Genomic DNA, 13294 nt, shown 5'->3' with positions numbered 1-13294 from the left:
ACTTTCTGGAATATGCGAAATGTCTATGAACGGTTCTTAATGGTAAAAATAGCAAAAATCTTTTGAAAATATCAAATTTTTATACTTTTTTCTCCAAGATTTCAATAAACAACTTTTTAGAACATATGAAGATTGTAGGAATGATTCTTCAAGCTCAAAATTCGATTATTTTATATCATTCTTTCCTGTTCAGGTCCGTAAATAACAAACCTTTCAAATTTCCTTGAGTTTTTAACAGTCTGTTATTTCTAAACCTGAGCAGGGGGAAAGTTAAAAAAATTTAATTGTTCGTGAATTTCAGCCCTAAGAATCATTCCTACAATCTTCATATGTTCTAAAAAGTTGTTTATTAAAATCTTAGGCACATTTCTGTGATTGACGGTATCCTTAATTTTTGGGCGGTTGCGTATCGTTATTTATTTTCATCATTTACGTGTTTACACATTTTCTTTAATAAAGGCAAAACATAAACTAACTTGAACAACTGTAACTGATGTGTAATGTGGTTGGCCACAATAATAATAATGCTTGTTATTGCAGCTGTCATTGGCACTTTTTTTCCTTTTGTCATTTGAACCATCTTTCCTTCCTTCTCAACCATAAACATAAGCTTTTATACAAGTTTCTATTTCATAAAGGCTACCGATACTTCCATTTACGCATTATGCTGACTTGTTTCTTAGAAGTGACCTACATATATTTTTTTGTTTATTTTTTTGCTAATAAAGCAAGAAGAAGAGGAAGAATAACTATCTTCCCAAAGAATCCAAACATTTAGTCATCCAATATAAAATTTCAATGAATGAACTGTCGTCCAAGTGGTAAACAGGTCTTCTTGTCTTCTTAAATAGAATGATGTCAAATAAGTCAAGACCGAACGCCACAATAAGAAGAAGGTGAGTGAGTGGAGGTATCACGCAGCAACAGATAGACGACAACCAGCCAGCCAGCTGAGCACATTTCAAAAACAAAAGCACGACCGCAATAATATTTATTAACCTAAGGTAGTATCTCTGCAAACACGGTGTGTGCGTCTGTCTTCTTTGCAATGGAGGAGACGTGGACACATAACGGCATAACGACCAGGGCTAAGTGATTTTTTTTTTTTCATATCAAAAAAGAAAAACAGAAAAAAAAGAAATGGCTATAATCCCAGCTAACAATTTTTTCCGAGGGCTCTGATTTCCGATTTTTTTCCGAAATTTTCTGAATATATTTTAGATATTTGTCGATTTCTCTAATGTTTTTCTAGAAATTGTACCGATTTTCTAAAACTTTTTTTTAAGAATCTCTGCACATTTTCTGAAGAACCTTAAGAACCTCGTTCCGAATTCGTTCCGATGTCTAACCGATTTTCTAACGGATCTTTTTGTTCGATTGTTGTCGAAAAACAAAGTGATTTTTTATAAAATTCGCATATACAGTTTTTGAATTGTTTTAATATAAATGCAACATATAATAATTCAAGCTAGTGTTGATAGCTTTAACATACTCGTGCACATTCTTCTACTATTAATCACAAAATGATAACAAGAGGGAAATCATTAGGAAGTTTGAAATTAGAATCATCCATAAATAGGGAATTAAAAGAGAATTGTTTCTGAGTTTGGGGATTTGTTCTGTGTTGTGTGTCAATATCAAAAACGTCAGTGGCCAAGAATTTCATCAGATTTTTTCCAGAAAATCTAATCTTTTCTTCGAATTTTTCCAGAATTTCTTTCCGAATTCGGACCGATTTTCTTCAAAAAATCTAAATTTTCCACCGAATTTTCCAGAATTTTTTTCCGAATTCGGACCGAATTCGTTGCGAAACTCTAATATTTTGTTAGAATTTTCTTAGAAAATTCTTTCCGATTTCGGTGGACACGTCCATACAACTTTTGTACCGAATTCGGAAAGAATTCGGCATCAGAATCGGCAACTTGTGCAGAGATTCTGACCGAATTCGCAAAGAATTCGGAAAAAAATGTTAGCTGGGATGTTGTCTACCCGCCATACATACACAGAACAGCCGACTTGAACACCACCACAAATTACCTTTTACTTAAGCCTCAGAGAGATTTGTTTAAATGTTTACGCTCAAGGAAATTGTCTTTAGGCCTCCAGCGATTGTAGGCAAAGATAAAGTGTGGCAAATTGATTTCAAGCTATCTTCAGCTTTTATGGCCAAAAGGAAAAAGGTTAGGAGGGACATTTATATTTTTCCCCGTTTTTTCTGTTTGTTTTTGCTTCAAGAAAAAGGCTTATCTTTCAGGCATATTTTATTAGAAATTCAAGTAGGACAAATAAAGGAAAACGAATGGATATCTTTCTTCGTCTCCTTTGTATGTAGACTGCAAAAAGAAAGAAGGCCATAATTAAAACGCAAAAAAAAATTATTTTTTTATTTTTTTGTTAGGAAGTGACACCAAAAAATATGTCATTAAAAATGGAATAACAAACAAACTTTGCGAAACGGGTGAATGGAATGTTAAAGAAGCTCTCCAATGGATTCTGGCTTAATAAATAAAATATATGAAAACATTTTGCCAAGTGTATTCTTGCATAACTTTACGCAACATTGTCATTACATTACTTTAGGCTCAATGACTATTGAATACCTTTTCAAAATATGGAGAAAAAACCAAGGCAGGCACACAATTTATTTTGACAAACAAGAAAGATGTCGCCTATTACGCTTAACAACCGTTTTAAATCGGCAACTTTATTACGTGTTGCAAAAATATATAACAACCAGAAATTTCAACACAGCCGCCCCGAAAGAAGCTTGAAACACCATTAAACAAAAACGTTGTCGTCGTCCCACCACCACCAACCAAATCAAGTCAAACGTGAGGAAAATAATTAATTTTTACGGCTACCAATTTTTTCTTCTTTCATTCATTTGTAAAAGACGCAAACACAAACAAACCAACCAACAGTAGTGCAAAGTGAAGTTGTGCAAAAGCCAGTCAGTCAACCAGCCACCCGATACCAAAAAAATATAATTTTGAAATAGAATGTTCGCCCAATGCATACGTTCGAACGCAGTGCTGGTGGTAATAAAACTCGAACACGTTAAAAAGCCATAAACAAGAAATTAACAAATATCCGATAAATTTAAGAAACAAACAAAATAAATAAATCCTAAAACTGTATTTAGTCACAAAATGACATTATAAAGACCATCCATCTACCGCTCTCTGTGTGTTTCTACGGCATTGTGAAAGAAAAGTCGTAAAAAAACTTTTAATGAATTCAAAAAGAAAACGACAGTTAGTTTTTATTACGACTCAAAAATAGATTATTTGTTATTTAAAATAGGTTACTCTACTTCCTGCACATTGAAGTATAGTACGGCGAACTTATTAAGTTCTACATGGATCCTAATGCTTGCTGCCTTTCAAAACTAAACATTCGATGCCTACAAACATTTCAGAACAATACAGCCTGATACCGTGTTTGGCATATCCTTTTCATACCCTCCATCATAGTATAGAGGTTACATTAAGTTTTTTTCCATTTCTAACGCATTGAAATATTCATTTAAGACCATAACGATTTTCGGTATTTTGAGGATTTTAGCAACAATTTTCAACAGAAATTTCTTCCCCAAAACTGTCCACATAAGTCCATGTGTTGGTAGAGCTCCCATATAACGGCATCTGCCGATTTTCGGTTTTTTGGATCTTAGCTAAAATTTTTGACCCAAGTATCTGCAATTCGACATTTGAGTTTCCCAGTGGTCACAAAACTTCTCCACCAAAAACATAGGTCCACACTTTAATTTAGCCCCATAAAAGGTTCCCGACCGATTGAATACATTTTTTATGATTTTTTACCTTATTTAGGTATCAGTGGACATAAAATATCTCCGCCTAAACTTGTGGACATGAAAGAAAATAATTATTCCATTTTTCTTCAGAATATTTTATAGTGGAGGGTATAAAAAAGTTCGACCCGGCTTAACTTAACACTTAACACTTTTTTACTTGTTTCCCATTCTGTTCACGGTGCGCCTATATCTTTTTGGGTCGATGAATCTGACTTTGATATGGGTGCGGTTTATCAATAGTATCTTAATAATAAATGGGTACCACATGGATGTTATTCCTAAAAGTTTTCAGAAACCCAACGTAGGTATCTGAAACGTTTTCAATATTTTCTTGAAGGTCAATCATTTTCGATTTACATCTGCCTCGACCGATTGAATACATTTTTTATGTTTTTTTTTATGATATTTAGGTATCAGTTGTCACAAAATATCTCCGCCTAAACTTGTGGACAGGAAAGCAAATAATTATTCTGTTTTACTTCAGAATATTTCATGGTGGAGGGTATAAAAAGTTCGGCCCGACCGAACTTAACACTTTTTTACTTGTTTCCCATTCTGTTCTCGGTGCGCCTATATCTTTTTGGGTCGATGAATCTGACTTTGATATGGGTGCGGTTTATCAATAGTATCTTAATAATAAATGGGTACCACTCGGATGTTATTCCAAAAAGTTTTCAGAAACCCTACGTAGATATCTGAAACGTTTTCAATATTTTCTTGAAGGTCAATTATTTTCGATTTACATCTGCCTTGGCCACCACGGCACCACCGAAAAAATTACTGCAACTAGACTGCATTGGTCAGTACACCACGGATATCCGATATTGAGGAATAGATAACATAACAACTGATTTCTTGTCCAGATTGGATACGATTGAAATGTTAAATTAATTTGTTTTCATTGCCTGAGCAAAGAATTAAGAAGCTGATAAATAACAACTTGTAATTGCAATATTATTGACTTCGGAACACAGTCTTCTAATTTTATTGAGATTGTTCAACAAAAAATATTCGACCTTTCAGAGTTAGCTAAGGTAATTGCATGGAAGGTTACTCACACGACTTCTTATCATCCACAGGCTAATGACCAAATTATTCCCTGTATCATATTTTGATGCGATTTTATATAAGATTAGATAAAATCTTATATGTAAGGTGATTCGATAAATTCCTTTCAGTTCAAAGTGAATTGTGCGGCAATATTGTATGGGGGGAACCCCAAAACTATGCCTGTGTCAACAACTTTTGGTGCAGCTGTTATCTGTTCATAGAGAATCCGAAATCCGAATAATTTTACGATGCAAACTTTTTACACCAAATTGGTTACTGTTTTTATAGACGACCTGAATGGTGCATATAAAGACGTCCTTGTCTATAAAGAAGACCTTCTGATCTTTTTTATGGCAACCATCAGGTCGCCAATAAAAACACCCTTCAGGTCTATGAAGACGACCTGAATGGCGACTTAATAATTTGAGGTCGCTTCGATTATAAAGACGCTCTTTAGGTTGGCTATAAACACGTCCTAACGGGCGCCTATAAAGAAATCTAAAAAGTTGCCTATTACGGCGTCCTAAAAGTCGTCTATAGAGACTCCCTTCTAGGCATTTTTAGTCGAACTGAACTCAAATTCAATTATTTTGGAAATTATTTTCTCACTTCTTCCCTGAGAACACTGTCCAATTGTCTAAAGCAGATTATTTGGTAACATCTGGATAACTTTCGTTCATTGCTTCATTGTTATTAATATCAAGCAAAAGAAAAGTAAACAATAGCTTTTTGTTTTGAAATTTGAAACCAAAAAACTTTCAACATGAAATTCTAAAATGTTTTCTTTTTCTATGGCTTTTATCACAAGCTTCTTCCCATTGTTTTGTCCAGTTGTGTGGCCTTTGTTGTCAATTGCAGCAAATGTCTTAGTTTATTACACTCGCCATTTTCGGTATTTTTGACCGAACTATCTGTAATTCGAAAAACTGTCCACATAAGTCCATGTGTTGGTAGAGCTTCCATATAACGGCATCTCCCGATTTTCGGTTTTTTGGATCTTAGCTAAAATTTTTGACCCAAAAACTTCTCCACCAAAAATATAGGTCCACACTTTAATTTAGCCCCATATAAGGTTCCCGACCGATTGAATACATTTTTTATGATTTTTTTTCTTTATTTAGGTATCAGTGGTCACAAAATATCTCCGCCTAAAATTGTGGACAGGAAAGAAAATAATTATTCCGTTTTTCTTCAGAATATTTTATGGTGGAGGGTATAAAAAAGTTCGGCCCGATATTGAGGAAAATATAATATTATAAATGATTTCTTGTCCAGATTGGATACGATTGAAATGCTGAATTAATTTGATTTCATTGCTTGAGCAAAGGATTAGGATGCTGATAAATAAAAACTCGTAATTGAAATATTATTGACTTCGGAACACAGTCCTCTAATTTTATTGCGATTGTTCAACAAAAATATTCGACCTTCCAGAGTTGGCTAAGGTAATTGGATCGAAGTTTACTCACACGACATCTTATCATCCAAATTATTTCCTGTATCATATTTTGATGCGATTTTATTTAAGATTAGATAAAATCTTATATGTAAGGTGATTCGATAAAAACCTCTCACTTCAATGTGGATTGTGCAGCAATATTTTATGGGGGAATCCCAAAACTATGCCTGTGTCAACAACTTTGTGTTCATAGAGAAACCGCAATTTCAGTTTTGAGCTAATTCGGTTGGAGACTGTGGCTAAACCCTCTCAATACGTGAAATAGGCTGGTGCCGTTAAAAGGGGCTATCACACGTTTTGCAAGGCTCACAAGAAAAACAGTTATGTTGTTATTGTAATAAGAACCCCGAGAACTATACGAAATAAACTTTATTATATATCGACGAACATGTTTCAACTTGTACATAAATCGATAGGTTCGAACATTTGTGGCGGAGTTATCGGAAGGAGTCGATCGATGTACTCCATCTTCGATGTTCAATGCTTCAACCAAATCGGTTACTCCCTTCGAAAGTTGACTTGTGCACTACCCATTTTAGTGGATGAAAAAATGATGCCGTCGTAATAGCCGCGACGACTTCCGAGATGTAATGATAAACCTATTTTTTGGGAAAACATTTTAAATCTTGTGTTGAAGGTACCCGGAGGATATGGCCCATCATTGAACTTTATCTAGTCCAAATCGGCTAATCGTCTGAGAGAGTTATCGTGGACACAGACTGACTTACGGGGCTAAACCGATTCTAAATTGTCTGAACCTAACGGACTTACCTGAACCTTTGGTTGCTCGGTGTTTGAAGGAGTGGTTCTAAATATTGAGAGATTTTCGATTTTCGTCTGGGATTCACTACTTGCGACAGTTCGCGTAGCCACCAGTCATTTCAGTTGGTCACTGTAGATTTTTAAGGTGTTCAACAAAGATATATTGTTGCAACTAGATCATTGTAGTCAAGACAAGAAATTCTAAAATATTCACGAACACTTCTTAAAATGCACTTAATTAACATTTTATAACTATTTTGGATGAGATACCTGGAGGAGTGGACCGAAATTTATCATCTCAGAACATGATTTAGGTTTGAAAGAAATATTACTATGCACTAAAGTTTGCACCAAAATGGTTACTTATTTTAATGGACCAGAAGTGAGTCTTTATAAACAACGAGACATGAGCCTTTAAAAATTATAGGTGTTTATAAAGATCCTTTATGTCGTCTGTAAAGAAGCAAGCCTTTAAGATCCTCCATAAAGATTCCCTTTTATTTCGTCTATAAAGATGTCCTTTAGGTTGTCTATAAAGACACCCTTTTTAGAAGACCTGAGTGGCGTCTTTAAGGACGACCTTTAGCACGTCTTATATACGAAGCCAACTCAAATTCAATTATTTTGGAAATTATTTTCTCACTTTTTCCCTGAGAACACTGTCCAATTGTCTAAAGCAGATTATTTGGTAACATCTGGATAAACTTCGTTCATTACTTCATTGTTATTAACATCAAGCAAAAGAAAAGTAAATAACAGCTTTTTGTTTTGAAATTTGAAACCAAAAAACTTTCAACATGAAATTCTAGAATGTTTTCTTTTTCTATGGCAATTATCACAAGCTTCTTCCCATGGTTTTGTCCAGTTGTGTGGCCTTTGTTGTCAATTGCAGCAAATGTCTTAGTTTATTATACTCGCCAGAAACAGTTTTCTCTTTCTAAATCAACTCAAGTTTAACTGACCGCAGTGGATAGTATGTTAAATACTGGAGAAATCTGGAGAATATTAGCCAACTAATGTAATGTGGTTTTCATAAAGGTGACGAATATTCCACAAAAACAAGAGTGAAATTTGATAACCACTAATACCTTGAAGCGAACAATTTGCCATACTTAATGTCTTAAAGTGCAGCTATCCTCTGATAATAATTATCATGACAACTTGGTTTCATTAATCAAATCATTTCATCTCATGTTCAATGACATTTCTTGATTGTTTCCATGTTTTATTGGTTGGCTTGGCAAATTGCTGTTGCTGGTGTCGTTGTTGTTGTTTTGCAAAACTTCGCTATTATTATTATTGCTACAACATAAGCGGTGCCAGCTTCTGTTGCCAATGACTATCATCAATTAATCAATGTTGAAGTATTAATTACATTTCGATTTGTGTATCTGCCATTGGCAGATATCTTCGAAATGTGACACTTGAACAAAAATAATAACATTGTGGTTTAATTAGCATAATCAATATTGGACGATATAAAAATGTGTGTGTGTATGTATATTTAGTTTCATAGGGGATTTTAATGTGTGATGTGAGTAAGACTTGAAAGTCTGTTATTATTTACAATTTGCATGCGACAGATAAGTTATTGAACTGCGGTATAGGATATTGTGTTACAAAAATTTTGTTTTGAAGAGGCCGAATGAGAAACAATCACTTTCTATAACTTCGTCATGGTATAGAAATGAACTCTATGTTATTTTGTTTCAGCGCTCCGAATATATTGAGTGTACTGTGCATTTTCAAGTAAGATATTGTGGTGTAAGGTCGTCAATAGAGACGCCCTTTAGGTCGTTTATAGAGACGCCTCTAGGACGTCTATAAAGTCGACCTCTAGGTCGTCTATAGAGACGCCCTCTAGGTCGTCTTAGAGACGCCCTTTTGGTCATCTATAAAGACGCCCTACAGGTCGTCTATAAAGACGCCCTACAGGTCATCTATAATACCGCCCTACATGTCGTCTATAAAGACGCCCTACAGGTCATCTATAAAGACGCCCTACAGGTCGTCTATAAAGACGCCCTACAGGTCATCTATAATACCGCCCTACATGTCGTCTATAAAGACGCCCTACAGGTCATCTATAAAACCGCCCTACAGGTCGTCTATAAAGACGACCTACAGGTCGTCTATAAAGACGACCTACAGGTCGTCTATAAAGACGCCCTACAGGTCGTCTATAAAGACGCCCTACAGGTCGTCTATAAAGACGCCATACAGGTCGTCTATAAAGACGCCCTACAGGTCGTCCATAAAGACGCCATACAGGTCGTCTATAAAGACGCCATACAGGTCGTCTATAAAGACGCCCTACAGGTCGTCTATAAGGAGACCCTACAGGTCGTCTATAGAGACGCCTTTTAGGTCGTCTATAGAGACGCCCTTTATGTCGTCTATAAAGATGCCCTCTAGGTCTTCTATAGAGACGCCCTTTATGTCGTCTATAGAGACTCCTTTATGCCGTCTATAGAGACGCCCTTTAGATCGTCTATAGAGACGCCCTCTAGATCGTCTATAGAGACGCCCTTTATGCCGTCTATGGAGACGCCCTTTAAGTCGTCTATAGAGACGCCCTTTATGCCGTCTATGGAGACGCCCTTTAAGTCGTCTATAGAGACGCCTCTCTAGGTCGTCTATAGAGACGCCCTCTAGGTCGTCTAGAGACACCCTTTATGTCTTCTATAGAGACGCCCTACAGGTCGTCTATAAAGACGCCCTTCAGGTCGTCTATAAAGACGCCCTTCAGGTCGTCTATAAAGACGCCCTAAAGGTCGTCTATAAAGACGCCCTTCAGGTCGTCTATAAAGACGCCCTAAAGGTCGTCTATAAAGACGTCCTACAGGTCGTCTATAAAGACGCCCTACAGGTCGTCTATAAAGACGCCCTACAGGTCGTCTATAAAGACGCCCTACAGGTCGTCTATAAAGACGCCCTACAGGTCGTCTATAAAGACGCCCTACAGGTCGTCTATAAAGACGCCCTACAGGTCGTCTATAAAGACGCCCTACAGGTCGTCTATAAAGACGCCCTACAGGTCGTCTATAAAGACGCCCTACAGGTCGTCTATAAAGACGCCCTACAGGTCGTCTATAAAGACGCCCTACAGGTCGTCTATAAAGACGCCCTACAGGTCGTCTATAAAGACGCCCTACAGGTCGTCTATAAAGACGCCCTACAGGTCGTCTATAAAGACGCCCTACAGGTCGTCTATAAAGACGCCCTACAGGTCGTCTATAAAGACGCCCTAAAGGTCGTCTATAAAGACGCCCTACAGGTCGTCTATAAAGACGCCCTACAGGTCGTCTATAAAGACGCCCTTCAGGTCGTCTATAAAGACGCCCTAAAGGTCGTCTATAAAGACGTCCTACAGGTCGTCTATAAAGACGCCCTACAGGTCGTCTATAAAGACGCCCTACAGGTCGTCTATAAAGACGCCCTACAGGTCGTCTATAAAGACGCCCTACAGGTCGTCTATAAAGACGCCCTACAGGTCGTCTATAAAGACGGCCTACAGGTCGTCTATAAAGACGCCCTTCAGGTCGTCTATAGAGACGCCCTAAAGGTCGTCTATAAAGACGCACTACAGGTCGTATATAAAGACGCCCAACAGGTCGTCTATAAAGACGCACTACGGGTCGTCTATAAAGACGCCCAACAGGTCGTCTATAAAGACGCCCTACAGGTCGTCCATAAAGACGCCCTACAGGTCGTCTATAACGACGCCCTACAGGTCGTCCATAAAGACGCCCTACAGGTCGTCTATAACGACGCCCTACAGGTCGTCTATAACGACGCCCTACAGGTCGTCTATAACGACGCCCTACAGGTCGTCTATAACGACGCCCTACAGGTCGTCTACAAAGACGCCCTACAGGTCGTCTATAAAGACGCCCAACAGGTCGTCTATAAAGACGCCCTACAGGTCGTCTATAAAGACGCCCTACAGGTCGTCTATAAAGACGCCCTACAGGTCGTCTATAAAGACGCCATACAGGTCGTCTATAAAGACGCCCTACAGGTCGTCTATAAAGACGCCCTACAGGTCGTCTATAAAGACGCCCTACAGGTCATCTATAAAGACGCGCTACAGGTCGTCTATAAAGACGCGCTACAGGTCGTCTATAAAGACGCCATACAGGTCGTCTATATAGACGCCCTACAGGTCGTCTATAAAGACGCCCTACAGGTCGTCTATAAAGACGCCCTACAGGTCGTCTATAAAGACGCCCTACAGGTCGTCTATAAAGACGCCCTACAGGTCGTCTATAAAGACGCCCTACAGGTCGTCTATAAAGACGCCCTACAGGTCGTCTATAAAGACGCCCTACAGGTCGTCTATAAAGACGTAATACAGGTCGTCTATAAAGACGTAATACAGGTCGTCTATAAAGACGCCCTACAGGTCGTCTATAAAGACGCCCTACAGGTCGTCTATAAAGACGCCCTACAGGTCGTCTATGAAGACGCCCTACAGGTCGTCTATAAAGACGCACTACAGGTCGTATATAAAGACGCCCAACAGGTCGTCTATAAATACGCACTACGGGTCGTCTATAAAGACGCCCAACAGGTCGTCTATAAAGACGCCCTACAGGTAGTTCGTCTATAAATGCGCCCTACAGTCGTCTATAAAGACGCCATACAGGTCGTCCCTAAAATCGCCTTACAGGTCGTCTATAAAGACGCCCTACAGGTCGTCTATAAAGACGCCCTACAGGTCGTCTATAAAGACGCCCTACAGGTCGTCTATAAAGACGCCCTACAGGTCGTCTATAAAGACGCCCTACAGGTCGTCTATAAAGACGCCCTTCAGGTCGTCTATAAAGACGCCCTATAGGTCGTCTATAAAGACGCCCTACAGGTCGTCTATAAAGACGCCCTACAGGTCGTCTATAAAGACGCCCTACAGGTCGTCTATAAAGACGCCCTACAGGTCGTCTATAAAGACGCCCTACAGGTCGCCTATAAAGACGCCCTACAGGTCGTCTATAAAGACGCCCTACAGGTCGCCTATAAAGACGCCCTACAGGTCGTCTATAAAGACGCCCTACAGGTCGTCTATAAAGACGCACTACAGGTCGTATATAAAGACGCCCAACAGGTCGTCTATAAAGACGCCCTACAGGTAGTTCGTCTATAAATGCGCCCTACAGGTCGTCTATAAAGACGCCATTCAGGTCGTCTATAAAGACGCCCTACAGGTCGTCTATAAAGACGCCCTACAGGTCGTCTATAAAGACGCACTACAGGTCGTATATAAAGACGCCCAACAGGTCGTCTATAAAGACGCACTACGGGTCGTCTATAAAGACGCCCAACAGGTCGTCTATAAAGACGCCCTACAGGTAGTTCGTCTATAAAGACGCACTACAGGTCGTATATAAAGACGCCCAACAGGTCGTCTATAAAGACGCACTACGGGTCGTCTATAAAGACGCCCAACAGGTCGTCTATAAAGACGCCCTACAGGTAGTTCGTCTATAAATGCGCCCTACAGGTCGTCTATAAAGACGCCCAACAGGTCGTCTATAAAGACGCCCTACAGGTAGTTCGTCTATAAATGCGCCCTACAGGTCGTCTATAAAGACGCCATTCAGGTCGTCTATAAAGACGCCCTACAGGTCGTCTATAAAGACGCCCTACAGGTCGTCTATAAAGACGCACTACAGGTCGTATATAAAGACGCCCAACAGGTCGTCTATAAAGACGCACTACGGGTCGTCTATAAAGACGCCATACAGGTCGTCTATAAAGACGCCATACAGGTCGTCTATAAAGACGTAATACAGGTCGTCTATAAAGACGCCCTACAGGTCGTCTATAAAGACGCCCTACAGGTCGTCTATAAAGACGCCCTACAGGTCGTCTATAAAGACGCCCTACAGGTCGTCTATAAAGACGCCCTACAGGTCGTCTATAAAGACGCCCTACAGGTCGTCTATAAAGACGCCCTACAGGTCGTCTATAAAGACGCCCTACAGGTCGTCTATAAAGACGCCCTACAGGTCGTCTATAAAGACGCCCTACAGGTCGTCTATAAAGACGCCCTACAGGTCGTCTATAAAGACGCCCTACAGGTCGTCTATAAAGACGCCCTACAGGTCGTCTATAAAGACGCCCTACAGGTCGTCTATAAAGACGCCCTACAGGTCGTCTATAAAGACGCCCTACAGGTCGTCTATAAAGACGCCCTACAGGTCGTCTAT

The 13294-nt window shown here is 39.1% G+C and overlaps 1 protein-coding gene across 2 annotated transcripts in view; it reads right to left on the bottom strand.

Moving 5' to 3' along the window:
* The window catches only part of dysc (whirlin protein dyschronic), a 417061-nt gene that overhangs the window by 45432 nt on the left and 358335 nt on the right, over positions 1–13294 (bottom strand). The window lies entirely within an intron of this gene.

Source organism: Musca autumnalis, unplaced genomic scaffold, assembly GCF_047663935.1.
Source record: "Musca autumnalis isolate F117 unplaced genomic scaffold, ASM4766393v1 scaffold_4, whole genome shotgun sequence".
Taxonomy (NCBI): Eukaryota; Metazoa; Arthropoda; class Insecta; order Diptera; family Muscidae; genus Musca; species Musca autumnalis.
The sequence above is the reverse complement of the archived record's forward strand: the minus strand, read 5'-3'. Positions and strand labels throughout refer to the sequence as shown.